Source organism: Salmo salar, chromosome 15 (genome assembly GCF_965601325.2).
Source record: "Salmo salar chromosome 15, fSalSal1, whole genome shotgun sequence".
In the NCBI taxonomy this organism is placed as follows: domain Eukaryota; kingdom Metazoa; phylum Chordata; class Actinopteri; order Salmoniformes; family Salmonidae; genus Salmo; species Salmo salar.
The window spans coordinates 57671301-57680742 of record NC_138305.1 but is presented as its reverse complement, the minus strand read 5'-3'; the positions used below and the strand labels follow the sequence as shown (position 1 = coordinate 57680742).

Below are 9442 nucleotides of genomic sequence, written 5' to 3'. Positions count from 1 at the left end.
GTCAACGGGGGGGTCAACGCAAATAGTCCGGGTGGCCATTTGATTAATTGCTTAGCATGGCTTGGGGGTAGAAGCTGTTAAGGAAGCTTTTGGACCTAGACTTGACGCTTCGGTACCGCTTGCCCTGTGATAGCAGAGAGAACAGTCTATGACTTGGGTGACTGAAGTCTTTGACAATTTTTTGGGCCTTCTTCTGACACCGCGTAGTATATAGGTCCTGGATGGCAGGAAGCTTGGATGCCGAGCAGTTGCCATACCAGGCGTTGATGCAACCGGTCAGAATGCTGTCGATGGTGCAGCTGAATAACTTTTTGAGGATCTGGGGACCCATGCCAAATCTTTTCAGTCTCCTGAGGGGGAAACGGTGTTGTCGTGCCCTCTTCACGACTGTCTTGATGTGTTTGGACCATGATAGTTTGTTGGTGATGTGGACACCAAGGAGCTTGAAACTCTCGACCCACTCCACTACAGCCCCTTCTATATGAATGGGGGCGTGTTCTGCCCTCCTTTTCATGTAGTCCACTATCAGTTGTCCCCTCTCTTCCCACCAGCTGGCAACTCAGTCAAGATTATGTGTTCAGGCTCCACATGACGTTTGTGACATACAGTATATCTCAATAGAGGCACAGAAGAGGCCAGATCCACTGGCTGGCATTTCAATGCACAGAATTGGAGGCGATTTTGTGTAATTCCCCCCACGCTGCTGTGCGTTTTGTTGCCGATCTTACTTTGCTACCTGACGGTTTTTTACTTTTTCATTACCGTATATTTTTACTTTTTCCCTCACTCAACTTTTTTCATTCATATTTTTACTTTTTCCCCTCACTCAACTTTTTTCATTCATCTTTTTCACCCCGGAGGTTTTATCTGGACATGGTTCGTCAGGACTTCAAACAGCCGAAGCTAAGTAACATTAACATGATGCCTTCTAATTGCAGTCGTTGTACTTATAATATACAGGAGAACGATCGCCTTACGGCAAGGATAGCTGTGCTGCAAGCCCAGCTTCAGACGCAATCGTTAGGCAAGGGTAATTTCAGTGTAGGAAAGGATGAAACAGCGTCTGTGCCACCAGTAAGTACAGATAGTAACGTTAGTATAAACCCCCTCGCACGGTCCCCGCAGCCGGACAACTTTCTCATGGCTTCTGGAGGGAAACGCTGTAGGAATGCTCAACCGGTGTCGCTTATTCAGCCGACATAAACTTTCAACCGGTTCTCCCCATTAAGCGAGTCGGAGTCGGAGGCCGAGACTTCTCTGGTCTCTACTCCTCCCGTTGTGGGGTCTGAGACGCCGACGGCTCCCACCATTAGCTCTGACAAATTGAAAACCCTAGTCTTTGGCGACTCCATTACCCGCAGTATTAGACTTAAAACTAATCATCCAGCGATCATACACTGTTTACCAGGGGGCAGGGCTACCGACGTTAAGGCTAATCTAAAGACGGTGCTGGCTAAAGCTAAAACTGGCGAGTATAGAGATATTGTTATCCACGTCGGCACCAACGATGTTAGGATGAAACAGTCAGAGGTCACCAAGCGCAACATAGCTTCAGCGTGTAAATCAGCTAGAAAGATGTGTAGGCATCGATTAATTGTCTCTGGCCCCCTCCCAGTTAGGGGGAGTGATGAGCTCTACAGCAGAGTCTCACAACTCAATCGCTGGTTGAAAACTGTTTTCTGCCCCTCCCAAAAGATAGAATTTGTAGATAATTGGCACTCTTTCTGGGACTCACCCACAAACAGGACCAAGTCTCACATGCTTTGCTTGCTGTTTGGGGTTTTAGGCTGGGTTTCTGTACAGCACTTTGAGATATCAGCTGATGTACGAAGGGCTATATAAAAATACATTTGATTTGATTTGATTAATAGGAGTGGAATTAAAATTAAAATGGATCGAATTACAGGGGTTTTCACCTCATTGCCACTGCCCACTGCTGAACCACTCCATAACACCACTGGATATCATAAGGTGAATGCACCATTTTGTAAGTCGCTCTGGATAAGAGCGTCTGCTAAATGACTTAAATGTAAATGTAAATAACAAAGGTCAACTGCTGTATGTACAGTATGTCAAACGGACACCAAAAACTTTGACATTGATCCACATCTCTTTTTCTGGTCACCCCAATAATTCTTCAATGTGGAATTGGAATCCTTGATTACAGTGTAGAAAGCAGATAACACCCAATAGTGGAGTCACAGAGAGAGACTGTCTGGGAACCATATTTGGTGATATGATTTGAGATCTGACTGTGTGCCTTATTATTGTGATAGTAAGGAATGCATTACTTTTTGCTATCACTATGCAGCCAGCTGTTGGATGCAGATTTATTTCAGTCCTAGAACAAGAGCAGCAGTGGAGAGTTTGTTTTTGGAAACACACATTTATACACACACACAAACGCACAAAGCATATACTCACTACTACCATGTTTTAACTACCAGTCATACGTAACATAAACACACAGAGCACACACCCCCCCCCCTTTCCCACTCTCACATTCTTTTTGATCATCCTCTCTTTCACACACACGCATACACGCACGCACACAGTAATTATGTAATGGCTCTGGAAAGGGGGGTGAAATATTTTGGCTGCGGATTATGCTCCACGTGCATCATCAAGATGTTTCCTGGTTGTGGTTCAGGTATTGGCTGCTAAGGCTGATCTGAATGATGAATGGGACTTAATTTGGCAGACTATGGGAGAAGTAGTAACGATCCAATATTCCCCTCTGATTTAACTCACTTCTCTTCTACAAAATGCCTAGCAGACTCAGTTTCTAGTGTCTAATGCTTATATCCCCCATCCTCTCTCCCTCATGCCCTACAGCAGGTGTCAGGCGATCACCAGGGAAACAAGTGCAAACAAAGTAAAGGTACAGTATTTAGCAGTGCAGTGCTCTCACCTTGTGGCTGAGGGCTCACTAACCGAACAGAGCTTTGGATGCTTTTGGCAGTTCCTTCACATTTTATATGATTTGGAGGGTTGTGATTGAGAGGGGTTCAAATACTTATTTCCCTCATTAAAATGCAAATCAATTTATAACATTTTTGACATGTGTTTTTCTGGATTTTGTTGTTGTTATTCTGTCTCTCACTGTTCAAATAAACCTACCATTAAAATTATAGACTGATCATTTCTTTGACAGTGGGCAAACATACAAAATCAGCAGGGGATCAAATACTTTTTTCCCTCACTGTATGTTTGTCAGTAGTTCAGCTGATATGATATGGAGGGTTATATGTGTGTCAGTAGTTCAGCTGATATGATATGGAGGGTTATATGTGTGTCAGTAGTTCAGCTGATATGATATGGAGGGTTATATGTGTGTCAGTAGTTCAGCTGATATGATATGGAGGGTTATATGTGTCAGTAGTTTAGCTGATATGATATGGAGGGTTATATGTGTCAGTAGTTCAGCTGATGTGATTTGGAGGGTTATATGTTTGTCAGTAGTTCAGCTGATATGATATGGAGGGTTATATGTGTGTCAGTAGTTCAGCTGATATGATATGGAGGGTTATATGTGTGTCAGTAGTTCAGCTGATATGATATGGAGGGTTATATGTTTGTCAGTAGTTCAGCTGATATGATATGGAGGGTTATATGTGTGTCAGTAGTTCAGCTGATATGATATGGAGGGTTATATGTGTCAGTAGTTCAGCTGATGTGATTTGGAGGGTTATATGTTTGTCAGTAGTTCAGCTGATATGATATTGAGGGTTATATGTGTGTCAGTAGTTCAGCTGATATGATATGGAGGGTTATATGTTTGTCAGTAGTTCAGCTGATATGGAGGGTTATATGTGTGTCAGTAGTTCAGCTGATATGATATGGAGGGTTATATGTGTCAGTAGTTCAGCTGATGTGATTTGGAGAGTTATATGTTTGTCAGTAGTTCAGTTGATATGATGAGTCATTTGTCTGTATGTGTGAGTGGCCCTTGCTGAGCAACGTCAGTCTCCCGCAAAGAGCAGTCATTATACAGCAGATGGCTCAGTAGATTCTTCAAGGTTTTTCATTCTCTATTTGCCCACACACAACAGGCTCCTCTACAGGCTACACAAGGATATGTAATTGTTTAGTGTAATTTTACAAAACAAATATGCCGTTGATTGGTATTTCATAATTTTTTATTATAGACAATAGGCCACACAAGTACATATGCTCACAAACAGGCACACGCGCACCCATACACACACACACACGCGCACCCACACACAGACACACACACACACACACACACACACACAAAGTCCCTTCAGACAGAATAAGAGAGAGAGACAGAAAGCATACAGTGAGGGGAAAAAAGAGGGGGTGAAAGGAGGAGGACTAGAGCCAACAGGAAACAGCTTTGTGACAGTTGTGAAGAGCAGCAGTTTCACTCCAGTGCTCGGTGAAGTCACAGAAACAACCTTTGATCCCACAGCATACATGACCTGAACTATCTGATCTTTAAAGCAAAGAGAAGCATGTCAATACACACACGTGTTCAATCAAAACGACTGTCGTAGAATGGCACTAACATGGTTTAGTGTCCTTCTACTGTATAAAGATTTACTTAATAACCCTGAAACAAGAGAGAGTATGCTGCAGTGGAAATGGCTGCCTTGAAATGATAAAACTGTGTGTTAATGTGTTAATCTGTGAACGTGTCTGGAATTAAAAATCTGGGGTCTTCAATGTGACCATTTACCATATTGACAACTAGGGGAAAGTAAGAGCTGCCAATGTGATGGGGGCAATGAGCTCACACACTGAGACAGACAAATATCCTTGTGGTTAAAAAGGACCTGTGGCTAGCCAACAAACTCTCCATAACATGTTTCCATAACAGACAACAGATATCAACTACTAATACACAGTAGTTAGTTACATAACAAAAACAAGACATAACAAGATATTTCTTACTCTGCGTTGAAGATACTGTATCTAAGTGACCTCAGAAAGGTTCTCTACCTCTCAACAAAGACGTCACAGCACTGTTGCATTCCATCTAGGAAAACAGACAGTATTGGATGGAATGTAAGACAAGGAAAGCAACTGCCCTCCCCTGAGTCATCACCAGCCATGCCTGTGGGACAACAACTGCAGACTAGGCTAGAGTCAGCTGGGAGAAACAGACTGGGGGCTGTGTGTGTCCAGGCTATTTAAGGATGCAGTGTTTATTTGAGGGTCTGTCTGCAGCAGGTGTGTGTGTGTGTGTGTGTGTGTGTGTGTGTGTGTGTGTGTGTGTGTGTGTGTGTGTGTGTGTGTGTGTGTGTGTGTGTGTGGATAGACCACAGGGAAAGCGACATTTAGAGTAATTGACTTCCTGTTCTCAGTCCCACAGTATCAATAATTTCATTCATAGTGAATAGGAGCCTCCATCGCTATAATGGCACAGATCTGAGAACAACAATAATAGTCACTTCAGTTGGTCTTTGAGTGTATTAGTGTTATTGGGATGAAGGGGATCGCTGTAAATATGATATAGCATAATATGATAACTTTATTAATTGGTCTCACTTCACATATTGATTTATGTCATACTATGTACAAGCCCTCCTCCTGACTCCACTCATTATCCCGCGCTTCTATTGAGTATTGAACACTGGCTAGTCAACCAAGGGTCAATGTGTGAGTGTGTGTACGTGTACGTTTGCAGAGGATTTTAGTTGGCTGATTACGCCATTCCACATGGTTTTGCTGACGTGGCAGAATTCCTCTTAAACTCATTCCGCATAATTGCAGTCGCTTTGCCAATTAACAAACACAAAACTGGACTGATATATTGGATCTGGATCGAGTAATTCCTAAATGTGGCTTTGATTGTTTTATTTTCAGAAGTACTCAAGTAGATTAGAGAATGTCTGTCTTTTAGTAGAAGGAAGGGTTGTTATCATAGTACTGTCTCTGGACCTCACAGGAGCCTTATTCCAATTCTCCTCTTTGGCTCATTTCCTCTGTAGCATTGGATTGATCCAATGTTTTATACTGTACCCTACACTGCAGGTACACCTGGACCATGCCAGGTGGAGAATCAAGACTGGGCTCCCTTAGGACCAACATAAAAACTGTGAGTGACGCTTCCTGTGAAACTGCATAGGGGAACAGTAAACACATAATTCCTTTTATATTTGGAACCTATAACAACACTTCAAAGATATATCTGTCCTTCCTCCCTTCCCTGGAAGTAATCACTCAGCATGATTGGCTAAGCATTGTGTTCACCTAACCAATCGAGTGATCAGTGACTGCACAGCGGCGTTTACACAGGCAGACCAATTCTGATATTTTTTTTTCACTAATTGGTATTGTGACCAATCAGATAAGCTCTGAAAAAGATCTGGATGTGAAAAGATTTGAAGTGATTGGTCAAAAGACCAATTTGTGGAAGAAATATCAGAATTGGGCTGCGTGTGTAAACGCAGCCCAAGGAAGCTAGAAAGGAAAGGTACATTTTGTAAGAATATGAACAGGACTCCGATTCCTCTCACATTCATTTAGGTCTGGCAGCTCGCATCACATCCTGTTTTAGAGGGCCAAGGGATGCATCCTCGCCTCAACATACTGCCACCAGATGCACTACGTCCTCTCAGCCCTGTATAATTGTTAGCATATGGTCAAAGGGAAAAGCTCTCTGTGACATTTTCTAAAGAGGCTAGTTGCAGCCTCAAGGCTAAGCGACTCTGTTAAAGCACAGCATGGTTGTTTTATAGAGCTGTGTAAAGCATCCACAGCTGACCAGACTGTGTGTGTGTGTGTCTCATTAGACTAAAGTGGCTTCCTGTCTTTCATCTGCAGAAATATTTCACCTATCTTGTGACTTTACCGTCCGATTCCACGCTCAAGGCTACGGATAATGGAAAGGAAATGAGGAGAAAGGAGTTAATTTAGAGTTTTCAGGGTACTAGCTTAGTTCTTGTCTAATAGGTTAGACAGTAAGATGCTGTCTGCTGTTGCTCCTGAACAGGATGTCAGGGGAGTAGAGGAGGCAGATAATGACTATTCATTGATCAGACTACCTGAAGGTGGAGTCTCGGTATATGTGCTTGTCACCATACAATAGGCCTTCCTTCCCACTGATTCTGATACTGAGTTCTTTCTGTTTTACACATCAGATTGGTGCGTGTCTCTAAGAATGATAGATTCAAAGGTTGGGACATAATCGAAAGGGATACACATAGGCCTACTCTGTAAAAATATATAATAGCCAACTGTAATCTCTAACCTCTAACTTCCCTAATGTCAAACTTGAAGCAAGGGAATAACAATGATACATGTAAAGCGTTTATTTTTCATCATCCGTTACCCTCAAATGTTTACAATGGAATATTTGGAGATCCAGAGACCTAGTTTACATCCAACTCTCACTGTCCACACAGTGTTGGTGGTCCTCAAAGTGTTTTAGAGAACTTGTCGGGACGCCACAACCAGTTTATGCTACGCCCTGGTAGACGTGGTACATATTTACATGATCCACTTCAAACACACATGCAAACAGATGTGTACAGGCACGTCTATACTAACGAAGAGTTCATCCAAACTCATTGAATACAATCTTGATGTGTTTGCTGTTTGATGCAATGGAATAAATCAAGGTTAAATTCAGTGAATGGGAGTTTAATTTCATTATGTCACTGTTCCAAGGACCCAACACTGACAACACTTCTCCTTTCACTTTGAGTTGAGAATTCCAGTTCCTTATTCTATAGAAAGACACAAACTAGAGCTCTGGGTATACAAAAGTATAGAAAGGTATACAAATGCAACCTTGAAGGGGTTTAGCTAAAAGATTCAGAAAAGAAAAGTGCTTGTGTATTAAACAGAATTCCGTAGGTGTGTCTTGTCTCAACTGCTGCTTTGTTAATGCTAGTGTGGGGTTGGGTTCATGTGGGTGTGGGTTTGTGTGTCTGTCGGTTCACAGGTAGGCTTTAGATGTGCAAATAAACCTGATGAATGTCATTAACACTTATTTGTCAGTACAATGAACACAACAAACATCCCCTTAACCCGTATTTTTGGATTGTACATTTGTACTCCAGTTCAATATAATAAATCATTAATAACCAAAGTAACACTGCATATGTGGTTGCGATGTCTATGAATGAACAGTTCTGTTTTGTTCAAGAAAGAATTGTTGAGTGTGTGTGTGCGTGCGTGCGTGTGGTTCAACACAGCAGCAGTAATATTAATATCAAGGAGGAGGCCTGAGTAAACAAATTACAGGGAACTTGTAACAAGGTCCATTTAAACCGTATTGTTTGAGTTCACCCCCTCCAAACGAACGCATTAGATCGGTCCAACCCTACCCTGCGGCAGACAATGGTTTGGCTCAGGGCTAAATCCACCCAGCAAAACCCAAGCAGGTTTGTCTTTACTAACTACATACAGTTGAAGTCGGAAGTTTACATACACTTAGGTTGGAGTCATTAAAACTTGTTTTTCCACCACTCCACAAATTTCTTGTTAACAAACTATAGTTTTGGCAAGTCGGTTAGGACATCTACTTTCTACATTACACAAGTAATTTTTCCAACAATTCTTTACTGACAGATTATTTCACTTATAATTCACTGTATCACAATTCCAGTGGGTCAGAAGTTTACAATACACTAAGTTGATTGTGCCTTTAAACAGCTTGGAAAATTCCAGAAAATTATGCCATGGCTTTAGAAGCTTCTGCTAAATTATGTCAATTAGCCTGAGTCAATTGGAGGTGTACCTGTGGATGTATTTCAAGGCCTACCTTCAAATTCAGTGCCTCGTTGCGTGACATCATGTGAAAATCAAAAGAAATCAGCCAAGACCTCAGAAAAAATATTGTAGACCTCCACAAGTCTGGTTCATCCTTGGGAGCAATTTCCAAATGCCTGAAGGTACCACGTTCATCTGTACCAACAATAGTACGCAAGTATAAACACCATTGGACCACGCAGCCGCCATACCGCTCAGGAAGGAGACGCGTTCTGTCTCCTAGAGATTACCTTACTTTGGTGCGAAAAGTGCAACTCAATCCCAGAACAACAGCAAAGGACTTTGTGAAGATGCTGGAGGAAACAGGTACAAAAGTATCTATGTCCACAGTAAAACGAGTCCTATATTGACATAACCTGAAAGGCCACTCAGCAAGGAAGAAGCCATTTCTCCAAAACCGCCATAAAAAAGCCAGACTACGGTTTGCAACTACACATGGGGACAAAGATCGTACTTTTTGGAGAAATGTCCTCTGGTCTGATGAAACAAAAATAGAACTGTTTGGCCATAAAGACCATCGTTATGTTTGGAGGAAAAACGGGGGACGCTTGCAAGCTGAAGAACACCACCAAAGCACCCCCACAACATGATGCTGCCACCCCCGTGAAGCACGGGGGTGGCAGCATCATGTTGTGGGGGTGCTTTGCTGCAGGAGGGACTGGTGCACTTCACAAAATAGATGGCATCATGAGGATGG

At 42.4% G+C, this 9442-nt stretch overlaps 1 long non-coding RNA gene across 1 annotated transcript; it reads left to right on the top strand.

Moving 5' to 3' along the window:
- The first annotated feature begins 536 nt into the window (after positions 1–536).
- On the top strand, positions 537–7599 carry LOC106571581 (uncharacterized). The gene is made up of 3 exons (XR_001320945.3): positions 537–2881; positions 6001–6064; positions 6496–7599. It is a non-coding gene; the product is annotated as an uncharacterized LOC106571581 (long non-coding RNA).
- Positions 7600–9442: the final 1843 nt, after the last annotated feature.